This window comes from Carica papaya, chromosome 8 (genome assembly GCF_054855325.1).
Source record: "Carica papaya isolate Zhongbai chromosome 8, ASM5485532v1, whole genome shotgun sequence".
NCBI lineage: Eukaryota > Viridiplantae > Streptophyta > Magnoliopsida > Brassicales > Caricaceae > Carica > Carica papaya.
In genome coordinates, this window is record NC_142316.1 from 15737655 (window position 1) to 15751119 (window position 13465).

The 13465-nt window shown below is 45.6% G+C and overlaps 2 non-coding genes and 20 pseudogenes across 2 annotated transcripts; all 22 read left to right on the forward strand.

The window, feature by feature from the left end:
* Positions 1 to 398: 398 nt before the first annotated feature.
* On the forward strand, positions 399 to 517 carry LOC148242447 (5S ribosomal RNA; annotated as a pseudogene).
* A 207-nt stretch (positions 518 to 724) lies between these two features.
* LOC148242448 (5S ribosomal RNA) lies at positions 725 to 843 on the forward strand (annotated as a pseudogene).
* An 883-nt stretch (positions 844 to 1726) lies between these two features.
* LOC148242449 (5S ribosomal RNA) lies at positions 1727 to 1845 on the forward strand (annotated as a pseudogene).
* Positions 1846 to 2051: 206 nt separating this feature from the next.
* LOC148242450 (5S ribosomal RNA) lies at positions 2052 to 2170 on the forward strand (annotated as a pseudogene).
* A 1534-nt stretch (positions 2171 to 3704) lies between these two features.
* LOC148242451 (5S ribosomal RNA) lies at positions 3705 to 3823 on the forward strand (annotated as a pseudogene).
* A 1239-nt stretch (positions 3824 to 5062) lies between these two features.
* Positions 5063 to 5181, forward strand: LOC148242452 (5S ribosomal RNA; annotated as a pseudogene).
* A 532-nt stretch (positions 5182 to 5713) lies between these two features.
* LOC148242453 (5S ribosomal RNA) lies at positions 5714 to 5832 on the forward strand (annotated as a pseudogene).
* A 909-nt stretch (positions 5833 to 6741) lies between these two features.
* On the forward strand, positions 6742 to 6860 carry LOC148242454 (5S ribosomal RNA; annotated as a pseudogene).
* Positions 6861 to 7065: 205 nt separating this feature from the next.
* On the forward strand, positions 7066 to 7184 carry LOC148242455 (5S ribosomal RNA; annotated as a pseudogene).
* A 235-nt stretch (positions 7185 to 7419) lies between these two features.
* On the forward strand, positions 7420 to 7538 carry LOC148242456 (5S ribosomal RNA). Its single transcript, XR_015815112.1, has one exon. It is a non-coding gene; the product is annotated as a 5S ribosomal RNA (ribosomal RNA).
* A 205-nt stretch (positions 7539 to 7743) lies between these two features.
* LOC148242457 (5S ribosomal RNA) lies at positions 7744 to 7862 on the forward strand (annotated as a pseudogene).
* A 205-nt stretch (positions 7863 to 8067) lies between these two features.
* On the forward strand, positions 8068 to 8188 carry LOC148242458 (5S ribosomal RNA; annotated as a pseudogene).
* A 558-nt stretch (positions 8189 to 8746) lies between these two features.
* Positions 8747 to 8865, forward strand: LOC148242459 (5S ribosomal RNA; annotated as a pseudogene).
* A 206-nt stretch (positions 8866 to 9071) lies between these two features.
* On the forward strand, positions 9072 to 9190 carry LOC148242460 (5S ribosomal RNA; annotated as a pseudogene).
* Positions 9191 to 9405: 215 nt separating this feature from the next.
* LOC148242461 (5S ribosomal RNA) lies at positions 9406 to 9519 on the forward strand (annotated as a pseudogene).
* Positions 9520 to 9724: 205 nt separating this feature from the next.
* On the forward strand, positions 9725 to 9843 carry LOC148242462 (5S ribosomal RNA; annotated as a pseudogene).
* A 506-nt stretch (positions 9844 to 10349) lies between these two features.
* Positions 10350 to 10468, forward strand: LOC148242463 (5S ribosomal RNA; annotated as a pseudogene).
* Positions 10469 to 11000: 532 nt separating this feature from the next.
* On the forward strand, positions 11001 to 11119 carry LOC148242464 (5S ribosomal RNA). The gene has a single exon (XR_015814674.1). It is a non-coding gene; the product is annotated as a 5S ribosomal RNA (ribosomal RNA).
* Positions 11120 to 11682: 563 nt separating this feature from the next.
* On the forward strand, positions 11683 to 11796 carry LOC148242465 (5S ribosomal RNA; annotated as a pseudogene).
* A 204-nt stretch (positions 11797 to 12000) lies between these two features.
* LOC148242466 (5S ribosomal RNA) lies at positions 12001 to 12119 on the forward strand (annotated as a pseudogene).
* Positions 12120 to 12680: 561 nt separating this feature from the next.
* Positions 12681 to 12799, forward strand: LOC148242467 (5S ribosomal RNA; annotated as a pseudogene).
* A 381-nt stretch (positions 12800 to 13180) lies between these two features.
* Positions 13181 to 13299, forward strand: LOC148242468 (5S ribosomal RNA; annotated as a pseudogene).
* Positions 13300 to 13465: the final 166 nt, after the last annotated feature.

Sequence of the window (13465 nt, forward strand, 5' to 3'; positions counted from 1 at the left end):
GCACGCACAAGGAAACAAATGACGGGAGGGGAAAGAAAGGAGGAGTGTATGTATTTGCAATGCGAAATTTAACAGGTGCGATCATACCAGCACTAATGCACGGATCCCATCACAACTTCGCAGTTAAGTGTGCTTGGGCGAGAGTAGTACTCGTATGGGTGACCTCCTAGAAAGTCCTCTTGTCGAACCAATTTTTTTTTTCAGACAGGTCCTTCGACGTTACGCGCGACTGGAACAATGGTCCGCTGGTTTATACGCAAATGTGAGTCAAGAAGCAGGGGCATTTTAATCGATATTAGAACGAGAAGAAGAGATGCAGTGTGAACGCACACGGAAACAAATGACGGGAGGGGGAGGGAAGGAGAAGGAGTGTATGTGTTTTCAGAACGAAATGAAACAGGTGCAATCATACCAGCACAAATGCACCGGATCCCATCAGAACTCTGTAGTTAAGTGTGCTTTGGCGAAAGCACTACAAGGATGGGTTACCTCCTGGGAAGTTCTCGTGTTGCACTCATTTTTTTTTTCAGATGGGTCGTTCGACTTTACGCGTGACTGGAACTATGGTCTGCTGGTTTATACGCAAATATGAGTCAAGACGCAAGGACATTTTAATTGATATTGGAACGAGAACGGGAGGTGAAGTGGGAACGCACTAGGAAACAAATGACGAAAGGGGGAAGAAAGGAGAAGGAGTGTATGTATTTTCAGCACGCAATTAAACAGGTGCAATCGTACCAGCACTAATGCACCGGATCACATCAGAACTCCTCAGTTAAGTTTGCTTGGGTGAGAGTAGTACTTGGATGAGTGACCTCCTGAGAAGTCCTCGTGTCGCACCAATTTTTTTTCAGACTGGTCGTTCGATGTTGCACGCGACTTGAACTATGGTCCGCTGGTTTATACGCAAATGTGAGTCAAGAAGCAGGGGCATTTTAATCGATATTAGAACGAGAAGAAGAGATGCAGTGTGAACGCACAAGGAAACAAATTACGGGAGGGAGGAGGGAAGGAGGAGTGTATGTATTTTCAGCGCGAAATGAAACAGGTGCCATCATACCAGCACAAATGAACCGGATGCCATCATAACTCTGTAGTTAAGTGTGCTTTGGTGAAAATAGTGCAAGGATGGGTTACCTCCTAGGAAGTTCTCGTGTTGCAATCATTTTTTTTCAGATGGGTCGTTCGACGTTACGCGCGAATGGAATTATGAACCGCTACTCATTCGCAAAGGTGAGTCACGGTGCTGGGGTATTTTACTTGATATTTGAACGAGAATGAGAGATGCAGAGTGCACTACACAAGGAAACAAATGACGGGAAGGGGGATGGAAGGAGAAAGTGTGTATGTATTTGCAGCGTAGAGTGGAACATGAGCGATCATACCAGAACTAATGCAACGGATTCTATCAGAACTCCGCAAATTAAGGGTGTTTGGGCGAGAGTAGTACAAGGTTGGGTGACCTCCTGCGAAGTCCTTATATTTCACCCATTTTCTTAGAAAATCCTCGTGTTGCACCCATTTTTTTGGAGATGATTCTTTCGACATTACGCGCGACTTGAATTATGGTCCGCAGGTTTATTCGCAAATGTGAGTCACGGTGCCATGGCATTTTACTTGATATTTGAACGAGAACGGGAGGTGCAGTGCGCACGCACAAGGAAACAAATGACGGGAGGGGGAAGAAAAGAGAAGGAGTGTATGTATTTGCAGCGCGAAATTAAACTGGTGCGATCATACCAGCACTAATGCACCGGATCCCATCAGAACTCCACAATTATGTATGCTTGGGCGAGAGTAGTACTCAGATGGGTGACCTCCTGGGAAGTCCCCATGTCGCACAAATTTTTTTTCAGACAGATCGTTTGACGTTACGCGCAACTGGAACTATGATCCGCTGGTTTATACGCAAATGTGAGTCAAGAAGCACGGGCATTTTAATCGATATTAGAACGAGAAAGAGAGGTGCAGTGTGAACGCACAAGGAAACAAACGGTGGGAGGGGGGAGGGAAGGAGAAGGAGTGTATGTATTTTCAGCACGAAATGATACAGGTGCGATCATACCAGCACAAATGCACCGGATCCAATCAAAACTCCGCAGTTAAGTGTGCTTTGGCGAATGTAATACAAGGATGGGTTACCTCCTGAGAAGTTCTCGTGTTGCACCATTTTCTTTCAGATGGGTTGTTCGACATTACGCACGACTGGAACTATGGTCCGCTAGTTTATACGCAAATTTGAGTCAGGACGTAGGGGCATTTTAATTGATATTAGAACGAGAAGGAGAGGTGAAGTGTGAACGCACCAAGAAACAAATGACGGGAGGGGAAGAAAGGAGAAGGAGTATATGTATTTGCAGCCCGAAATGAAACAAGTGTGATCATACCAGCACTAATGCACTGGTTCCCATCAAAACTCTGCAGTTAAGTGTGCTTGGGCGAGAGTAGTACTCGGATAGGTGACCTCCTTGGAAGTCCAAGTGTTGCACCCATTTTTTTTCGGATGGGTCGTTCGACGTTACGCGCGAATGGAATTATGATCCGCTGGTTCATTCGCAAAGGTGAGTCACGGTGCCGGGGCATTTTTACTTGATATTAGAATGAGAATGAGAGATGCAAAGTGCACGCACAAGGAAATAAATGACGGTAGGGGGATGGAAGGAGAAAGAGTGTATGTATTTGCAGCGCAGAATGAAACATGAGCGATCATACCATAACTAATGCAACGGATTCTATCAGAACTCCGTAAGTTAAGGGTGCTTGGGCGAGAGTAGTACTAGGATTGGTGACCCCTGCGAAGTCTTTATATTTCACCCATTTTCTTGGGAAGTCCTCGTGTTGCACCCATTTTTTTGCAGATGATTCTTTCGACGTTACGCACGACTTGAATTATGGTGCGCAGGTTTATTCGCAAATGTGAGTCACGGCGCCGTGGCATTTTACTTGATATTTGAAGGAGAACGGGAGATGCAGTGCGCACGCACAATCATTCAAATGACGGGAGGGGGAACAAAGGAGAAAGAGTGTATGTATTTGCAGCGCAAAATTAAACAGGTACGATCATACTAGCAATAATGCACTGTTTCCCATCAAAACTCCGCAGTTAAGTTTACTTGGGCGAGAGTAGTACTCGGATGGGTGACCTCTTGGGAAGTCCTCGTGTCGCATCAATTTTTTTTTGAGACGGGTCGTTCGACGTTACGCGCGGCTGGAGCTATGGTCCGCTGGTTTATACGCAAATGTGAGTCAAGACGCAGGGACATTTTAATTGATATTAGAACGAGAAGGAGAGGTGAAGTGTGAACGCACCAGGAAACAAATGACGGGAGGGGGTAGGGAAGGAGAAAGAGTGTATGTATTTTCAGCACCAGATGAAACAGGTGCGATCATACCACCATAAATGTATCGGATCCTATCAGAACTCCGCAGTTAAGTGTGCTTTGGCAAAAGTAGTATAAAGATGGGTTACCTCCTGGGAAATTCTCGTGTTGCACCCATTTTTTTTTTCAGATGGGTCGAGCGACATTACGCGCGACTGGAACTATGGTCCGATGATGTATACGCTAATGTGAGTCAAGACGCAGGGGCATTTTAATTGATATTAGAATGAGAAGGAGAGGTGAAGTGTGAACGCACGAGGAAACAAATGACGGGAGGGGTAAGAAAGGAGAAAGAGTGTATGTATTTGCAGTCCGAAATGAAACAGGTGCGATCATACCAGCACTAATGCACCGTATCCCATCAGAACTCCGCAGTTAAGTGTGCTTGGGCGAGAGTTGTACTCGGATGGGTCACCTCCTGGGAAGTCCTCGTGTTGCACCTATTTTTTTTCGGATGGGTCGTTCGACGTTATACGCGAATGGAATTCTGATCCACTGGTTCATTCGAAAAGGTGAGTCATGGTGCCGGGGCAATTTTCTTGATATTAGAACGAGAAGGAGAGATGCATAGTGCACCCACAAGGAAACAAATGACGGGAGGGGGGATGGAAGGAGAAAGAGTGTATGTATTTGCAGCGCAGAATGAAACACGAGCGATCATACCAGCACTAATGCAACGGATTCTATCGGAACTCCGCAAGTTAAGGGTGCTTCGGCAAGAGTAGTACTAGGATGGGTAACCTGCTGCGAAGTCCATATATTTCACCCATTTTCTTGGGAAGTTCTCGTGTTGCACCCATTTTTTTTCAGATGGGTCGTTCGACGTTACGCGCGACTGGAACTATGGTCAGCTGGTTTATACGCAAATGTGAGTCAAGACACAGGGGCATTTTAATTGATATTAGAACGAGAAGGAGAGGTGAAGTGTAATCGCACCAGGAAACAAATGACGGGAGGGGGAAGAAAAGAGAAGGAGTGTATGTATTTGCAGCGCAAAATGAAACAGGTGGGATCATACTATCACTAATGCACCGGATCCCATCAAAACTCTGCAGTTATGTGTGTTTGGACGAGAGTAGTACTCGGATGGGTGACCTCCTGGGAAGTCCTCGTGTGCACCCATTTTTTTTCGAATGGGTCGTTCGACATTACGCGCGAATGGAATTATGAACCACTGGTTCATTTGCAAAGGAGAGTCACGGTGCCAGGGCATTTAACTTGATATTAGAACGAGAATGAGAGATGCAGAGTGCACGCACAACGAAACAAATATCGGGAGGGGGGATAGAAGGAGAAAGAGTGTATGTATTTACAGCGCAGAATGAAACATGAGTGATCATACTAACACTAATGCAACGGATTCTATAAGATCTCCGCAGGTAAGGGTGCTTGGGCGAGAGTAGTACTAGGATGGGTGACCCCTTGCGAAGTCTTTATATTTCACCCATTTTTTTGGGAAGTCCTCGTGTTACACTCATTTTTTTGCAGATGATTCTTTCAACGTTACGCGCGACTTGAATTATGGTCCGCATGTTTATACGCAATTGTGAGTCACGGCGCCGTGGCATTTTACTTGATATTTGAACAAGAACGGGAGGTGCATTGCGCACGCACAAGCAAACAAATGATGGCAGGGGGAAGAAAGGAGAAAGAGTGTATGTATTTGTAGCGCGAAATTAAATAGGTGCGATTATACTAGCACTAATGCACGGGATCCCATCAGAACTCCGTAGTTAAGTGTGCTTGGATGAGAGTAGTACTCGGATGGGTGACCTTTTGGGAAGTCCTCGTGTCGCATCAATTTTTTTTTTAGACAGGTCGTTCAACGTTACGCGCGGCTGGAGCTATGGTCCGCTGGTTTATACGCAAATATGAGTCAAGACGCAGGACATTTTAATTGATATTAGAACGAGAAGGAGAGGTGAAGTGTGAACGCACCAGGAAACAAATGACGGGAGGGGGTAGGGAAGGAGAAAGAGTGTATGTATTTTCAGCACCAAATGAAACAGGTGCGATCATACCACCATAAATGTATCGGATCCTATCAGAACTCCGCAGTTAAGTGTGCTTTGGCGAAAGTAGTATAAAGGTGGGTTACCTCCTGAGAACTTCTCATGTTGCACCCATTTTTTTTTTCAGATGGGTCGAGCGACATTACGCGCGACTGGAACTATGCTCCGATGGTTTATACGCTAATGTGAGTCAAGACGCAGGGACATTTTAATTGATATTAGAATGAGAAGGAGAGGTGAAGTGTGAACGCACCAGGAAACAAATGACGGGAGGGGTAAGAAAGGAGAAGGAGTGTATGTATTTGCAGTCCGAAATGAAACAGGTGCGATCATACCAGCACTAATGCACCGTATCCCATCAGAACTCCGCAGTTAAGTGTGATTGGGCGAGAGTTATACTCGGATGGGTCACCTCCTAGGAAGTCCTCGTGTTGCACCTATTTTTTTCGGATGGGTCGTTCGACGTTACGCGCGAATGGAATTCTGATCCACTGGTTCATTCGAAAAGGTGAGTCACGGTGCCAGGGCAGTTTACTTGATATTAGAACGGGAAGGAGATATGTCCGCACAAGGAAACAAATGACGGGAGGGGGGATGGAAGGAGAAAGAGTGTATGTATTTGCAGCGCAGAATGAAACATGAGCGATCATACCAGAACTAATGCAACGGATAATATCATAACTCCGCAAGTTAAGGGTGTTTGGGCGAGAGTAGTACTAGGATGGGTGACCTCCTGCAAAGTCCTTATATTTCACCCATTTTCTTGGGAAGTCCTCGTGATGCACCCATTTTTTTTCGGATGGGTCGTTCAACGTTACGTGCGAATGGAATTATGAACCACTGGTTCATTCGCAAAGGTGAGTAATGGTGCCGGGGCATTTTACTTGATATTAGAACCAGAAGGAGAGATACAAAGTGCACGCACAAGGAAACAAATGACGGGAGGTGGGATGGAAGGAGAAAGAGTATATGTATTTGCAGCGCAGAATGAAACATGAGCGATCATACCACCACTAATGCAACAGATTCTATCAGAACTCCGCAAGTTAAGGGTGCTTGGGTGAGAGTAGTACTAGGATGGGTGACCTGCTGCGAAGTCCTTATATTTCACCCATTTTCTTGAGAAGTTCTCATGTTGTACCTATTTTTTTGCAGATGATTCTTTCGACGTTACGCGCCACTTGAATTATGGTCCGCAGGTTTATTCGCAAATGTGAGTCACAGCGCCGTGGCATTTTACTTGATATTAGAATGAGAACGGGAGGTGCAGTGCACACGCACAAGGAAACAAATGACTGGAGGGGGAAGAAAGGAGAAGGAGTGTATGTATTTGCAGCGCAAAAGTAAATCGGTGATATTATACCTGCACTAATGCACCGAATCCCATCAGAACTCCGCAGTTAAGTGTGCTTGGGAGAGAGTAGTACTCGGATGGGTGACCTCCTTGGAAGTCCTCGTGTTGCACCCATTTTTTTTCGGATAGGTCGTTCGACGTTACGCGCGAATAGAATTATGAACTGCTGGTTCATTCGCAAAGGTGAGTCACAGATCCAGGGCATTTTACTTGATATTAGAACGAGAAGGAGAGATGTAGAGTGCACGCACAAGGAAACAAATGACGGGAGGGGGAAGAAAGGAGAAGGAGTGTATGTATTTGCAGCGCAAAATTAAACCGGTGCGATCATACTAGGATTAATGCACCGGATCCCATTAGAATTCTGTAGTTAAGTGTGCTTGGGCGAGACTAGTACTCGGATGGGTTACCTCCCGCGAAGTCCTTGTATTTCACCCATTATCTTGGAAAGTCCTCGTGTTGCACCCATTGATTTGCAGATGATTCTTTCGTAATTACGCACGACTTGAATTATTGTCCGCAGGTTTATTCGCAAATGTGAGTCACAGCGCCGTGGCATTTTACTTGATATTAGAACGAGAACGGGAGGTGCAGTGCACACGCACAAGGAAACAAATGACTGGAGCGGGAAAAAAGGAGAAGGAGTGTATGTATTTGCAGCGCAAAAGTAAATCGGTGCGATCATACCTGCACTAATGCACCGGATCCCATCAGAACTCCGCAGTTAAGTGTGCTTGGGCGAGAGTAGTACTCGGATGGGTGACCTCCTTGGAAGTCCTCGTGTTGCACCCATTATTTTTCGGATAGGTCGTTCGACGTTACGCGCGAATGGAATTATGAACTGCTGGTTCATTCGCAAAGGTGAGTCACAGTGCCAGGGCATTTTACTTGATATTAGAACGAGAATGAGATATGTAAAGTGCACGCACAAGGAAACAAATGACGGGAGGGGGAAGAAAGGAGAAAGAGTGTATGTATTTGCAGTGCAAAATTAAATCGGTGCGATCATACTAGGACTAATGCACCGGATCCCATTAGAACTCTGCAGTTAAGTGTGCTTGGGCGAAAGTAGTACTCGGATGGATGACCTCCTCGGAAGTCCTCGTGTTGCACCAATTTTTTTACAGATGATTCTTTCGACGTTACGCGCGACTTGAATTATGGTCCGCAGGTTTATTATCAAATGTTAGCCCCTGCACCGTGGCATTTTACTTTATATTTAAACGAGAACGGGAGTTGCAGTGCACACGCACAAGGAAACAAATGACGGGAGGGGGAAGAAAGGAGAAAGAGAGTATGTATTTGCAGTGCAAAATTAAACAGGTGCGATCATACCAGCACTAACGCAACGTATCCCATCACTTAACTTCGCAGTTAAGTGTGCTTGGGCGAGAGTAGTACTCGGATGGGTGACCTCCTGGGAAGTCCTTGTGTTGCACCCATTATTTTTCGGATGGGTCGTTCGACGTTACGCGCGAATGAAATTATGAACCGCTGGTTCATTCGCAAAGGTGAGTCACGGTACCGGAGCATTTTACTTGATATTAGAACGAGATGGAGAAATGCAGAGTGCACGCACAAGGAAACAAATGACAGGAGGGGGATGGAAGGAGAAAGAGAGTATGCATTTGCAGCGCAGAATGAAACATGGGCGATCATACCAGCACTAATACAACAGATTCTTTCAGAAATCCGCAAGTTAAGGATTCTTGGGTGAGAGTAGTACTAGGATGGGTGACTTCCTGCGAAGTCCTTATATTTCACCCATTTTCTTGGAAAGTCCTCGTGTTGCACCCATTTTTTTGCAAATGATTCTTTTGACGTTACGCGCGACTTGAATTATGGTCCGTAGGTTGATTAAAAAATGTGAGTCACGGTGCCGTGGCATTTTACTTGATAGTAGAACGAGAATGGGAGGTGCAGTGCGCACGCACAAGGAAACAAATGACGGGAGGATGGAAGAAAGGAGGAATGTATGTATTTGCAGCGCGAAATTAAACATGTGTGATCGTAGCATCACTAATACACCGGATCCCATCAGAACTCCGCAGTTAAGTGTGCTTGGGCAAGAGTAGTACTCAGATGGGTGGCCTCTTGGGAAGTCCTCGTGTCGCACTAATTTTTTTTCAGAGGGGTCATTCGAAGTTACGCGCGACTGGAGCTATGGTCCACTTGTTTATACGCAAATGTGAGTCAAGAAGCTAGGACATTTTAATCGATATTAGAACGAGAAGGACAGGTGCAGTGTGAACGTACAAGGAAACAAATGATGAGGGGGGGAAGGGAAGGAGAAGGAGTGTATGTATTTTCAGCACGAAATAAAACAGGTGCGATCATACCAGCACAAATTCACTGGATCCCATAAGAACTCCGCAGTTAAGTGTACTTTGACGAAAGTAGTACAAGGATGGGTTACCTCTTGGGAAGTTCTCGTGTTGCACCCATTTTTTTTTTTCAGATGGGCCGTTCGACGTTATGCGCGACTGGAGTTATGGTCCGCTGGTTTATACGCAAATGTGAGTTAAGACGCAAGGGCATTTTAATTGATATTAGAACGAGAAGGAGATGTGAAGTGTGAACGTTCTAGGAAACAAATGACGAGGGGGGGGGGGGGGAAGAAAGGAGAAGGAGTGTATGTATTTGCAGTGCGAAATGAAACAAGTGCGATCATACCAGCACTAATGCACCGAATCTGAACTCCGCAGTTAAGTGTGCTTGTGCGAGAGTAGTACTCGGATGGGTGACCTCCTAGGAAGTACTCGTGTCGCACAAATTTTTTTTCAGACGGGTCGTTCGACGTTACGTGCGACTAGAACTATGGTCCGCTGGTTTATACACAAATGTGAGTCAAGAATCAGGGGCATTTTAATTGATATTAGAACGAGAATGAGAGGTGAAATGTGAACGCACCAGGAAACAAAAGACGAGAGGGGGAAGAATGGAGAAGGAGTGTATGTATTTGCAGCGCGAAATGAAACAGGTGCGATCATACTAGCACTTATGCACCGGATCCCATCAGAACTCCGCAGTTAAGTGTGCTTGGGCGAGAGTAGTACTCGGATGGGTGACTTCCTGGGAAGTCCTCGTGTTGCACCCATTCTTTTTCGAATGTGAGTCACGGTGTCGGGGTATTTTATTTGATATTAGAACGAGAATGAGAGATGTAGAGTGCACGCACAAGGAAACAAATGACGGGAGGGGGAATGAAAGGAGAAAGAGTGTATGTATTTGCAGCGATGAATGAAACATGAGGGATCATACCAACATTAATGCAACGGATTCTGTCAGAACTCCGCAGTTAAGGGTGCTTGGGTGAGAGAAGTACTAGGATGGGTGACCTCCTACGAAGTCCTTATATTTCACCTATTTTATTGGGAAGTCCTCGTTTTGCACCCATTTTTTTGCATACATGATTCTTTCGACGTTACGCGCGACTTGAATTATAGTCCGTAGGTTTATTCGCAAATGTGAGTCACGACGCCATGGCATTTTACTTGATATTAGAGTGAGAACGGGAGGTGCAGTGCGCACGCACAAGCAAACAAATGACGGGAGGGGGAAGAAAGGAGAAGGAGTGTATGTATTTGCAGCGCAAAATTAAATAGGTGCAATCATACAAACACTAATGCACTGGATCCCATCAGAACTCCGCAGTTAAGTGTGCTTGGGCGAGAGTAGTACTCGGATGGGTGACTTCTTGGGAAGTCCTCGTGTCGCACCAATTTTTTTTCAGACGGGTCGTTCTACGTTACGCGCGACTGGAACTATGGTCCTCTGGTTTATACACAAATGTGAGTCAAGAATCAGGGGCATTTTAATCGATATTAGAACGAGAAGGAGAGGTGCAGTGTGAACGCACAAGGAAACAAATAATGGGAAGGGGGAGCGAAGGAGAAGGAGTGTATGTATTTGCAGCGCGAAATGAAACAGGTGCAATCATACCAGCATAAATGCATCAGATCCCATCAGAACTCCGCAGTTAAGTGTGCTTTGGAGAATGTAATACAATGATGGGTTAACTCCTGAGAAGATCTCATGTTGCACCCATTTTGTTTTTCAGATGGGTCGTTCGACGTTATGCGCGACTGGAACTACGGTCAGGTTGTCTATATGCAAATGTGAGTCAAGATGCAGGGGCATTTTAATTGATATTAGAACGAGATGGAGAGGTGAAGTGTGAACGCACCAGGAAACAAATGACGGGAGGGGAAAGAAAGGAGAAGGAGTGTATGTATTTGCAGCGTGAAATGAAACAGGTGCGATCATACCAGCACTAATGCACCGGATCCCATCAGAACTCCGCAGCTAAGTGTGCTTGGGCGAGAGTAGTACTCAGATGGGTGATCTCCTGGGAAGTCCTCGTGTTGCACCCATTCTTTTTCGAATGGGTCGTTCGACGTTACACGCAAATGGAATTATGAACCGCTGGTTCATTCGCAAAGGTGAGCCATAGTGCCGGGACATTTTGCTTGATATTAGAACGAAAAGAAGAGATGCAGAGTGCACGCATAAGGAAACAAATGACGGGAAGCAGGATGGAAGGAGAAAGAGTGTATGTATTTGCAGCGCAGAATTAAACAGGAGCGATCATACCAGCACTAATGCAACGGATTTTAACAGAACTCTGCAAGTTAAGGGTGCTTGGGAGAGAGTAGTACTAGGATGGGTGACCTCCTGCGAAGTCCTTATATTTCACCCATTTTCTTGGGAAGTTCTCGTGTTGCACCCATTTTTTTTTTCAGATGGATCGTTCGACGTTACGCGAGACTGGAACTATGGTCTGCTGGTTTATACGCAAATATGAGTCATGGCACCGTGGCATTTTACTTGATATTTGAGCGAGAATAAGAGGTGCAGTGCGCACGCATAAGGAAACAAATGACAGGAGGGGGAAGAAAGAAAAAGGAGTGTATGTATTTGCAGCGCGAAATAAAACAGGTGCGATCATACCAGCACTAATGCACCGAATCTGAACTCCGCAGTTAAGTGTGCTTGGGCAAGAGTAGTACTCGGATGGGTGACCTCCTGGGAAGTCCTCGTGTTGCACCCATTTTTTTCGGATGGGTCGTTCAACATTACGCGCAACTTAAACTATGGTCCGTTGGTTTATACGCAAATGTGACTCAAGACGCAGGGGCATTATAATTTATATTAGAACGAGAAGGAGAGGTGAAGTGTGAACGCAACAAGAAACAAATGACGGGAGGGGGTAGAAAGGAGAAGGAGTGTATGTGTTTGCAGCACGAAATGAAACAGGTGCGATCATACCAACACTAATGCACCGGTTCCCATCAGAACTCCACAGTTAATTGTGCTTGGGCGAGAGTAGTACTCGGATGGATGATCTCCTGGGAAGTCCTCGTGTTGCACCCATTTTTTTTCCTATGGATCGTTTGACGTTACGCACGAATGGAATTATGAACAGTTGGTTCATTCGCAAAGGTGAGTCACGGTGCCGGAACATTTTACTTGATATTAGAATGAGAAGGAGAGATGAAAAGTGCACGCACAAGGAACCAAATGACGGGAGGGGGGATAAAAGGAGAAATAGTGTATGTATTTGCAGCGCAGAATCAAACATGAGTGATCATACCAGCACTAATGCAACGTATTCTATCAGAACTCCGCGGTTAAGGGTGCTTGGGTGAGAGTAGTACTAGGATGGGTGACCTCCTGCGAAGTCCTTATATTTCACCCATTTTCTTGGGAAGTCCTCGTGTTGCACCCATTTTTTTTGCAATTGATTCTTTCGACGTTACGCGCGACTTGATATATGGTCTGCAGGTTTACTCACAAATGTGAGTCACGGCACCGTGGCATTTTACTTGATATTAGAACGAGAACGGGAGGTGCAGTGCGCACGCACAAGGAAACAAATGACGGGAGAGGGAAGAAAGGAGAAGGAGTGTATGTATTTGCAGCGTGAAATAAAACAGGTGCGATCATACCAGCACTAATGCACCAGATTCAATCAGAACTCTGCAGTTAAGTGTGCTTTGGCGAAAGTAGTACAAGAATGGGTTACCTCCTGGGAAGTTCTCGTATTGCATCCATTTTTTTTTTCAAATGGGTCGTTCGATGTTACGCGCGACTGGAACTATGGTCCACTGGTTTATACGCAAATGTGAGTCAAGATGCAGGGGCATTTTAATTGATATTAGAACAAGAAGGAGAGGTGAAGTGTGAACGCACCAGGAAACAAATGCGGGAGGGGGAATGGAAGGAGAAAGAGTGTATGTATTTGCAGCGCATAATGAAACATGAGAGATCATACCAGCACTAATGCAACGGATTCTATTAGAACTCTGCAAGTTAAGGGTGCTTGGGCGAGAGTAGTATTACGATGGGTGACCTCCTGCGAAGTCCTTATATTTCACCCATTTTCTTGGGAAGAAAGGAGAAGGAGTGTATGTATTTGCAGCGCGCAATTAAACAGGTGCAATCATACCAACACTAATGCACCAGATCCCATCAGAACTCCGTAGTTAAGTGTGCTTTGGCGAAAGTAGTACAAGGATGAGTTACCTCCTGGGAAGTCCTCGTGTTGCACCCATATTTTTTCGGATGGGTCGTTCGACGTTACGCGCGAATGGAATTATGATGGTTCATTCGAAAAGGTGAGTCACGGTGCCGGGGCATTTTACTTGATATTAGAACGAGAAGGAGAGATGCAGAGTGCACGCACAAGAAAACAAATGACGGGAGAGGGAATGGAAGGA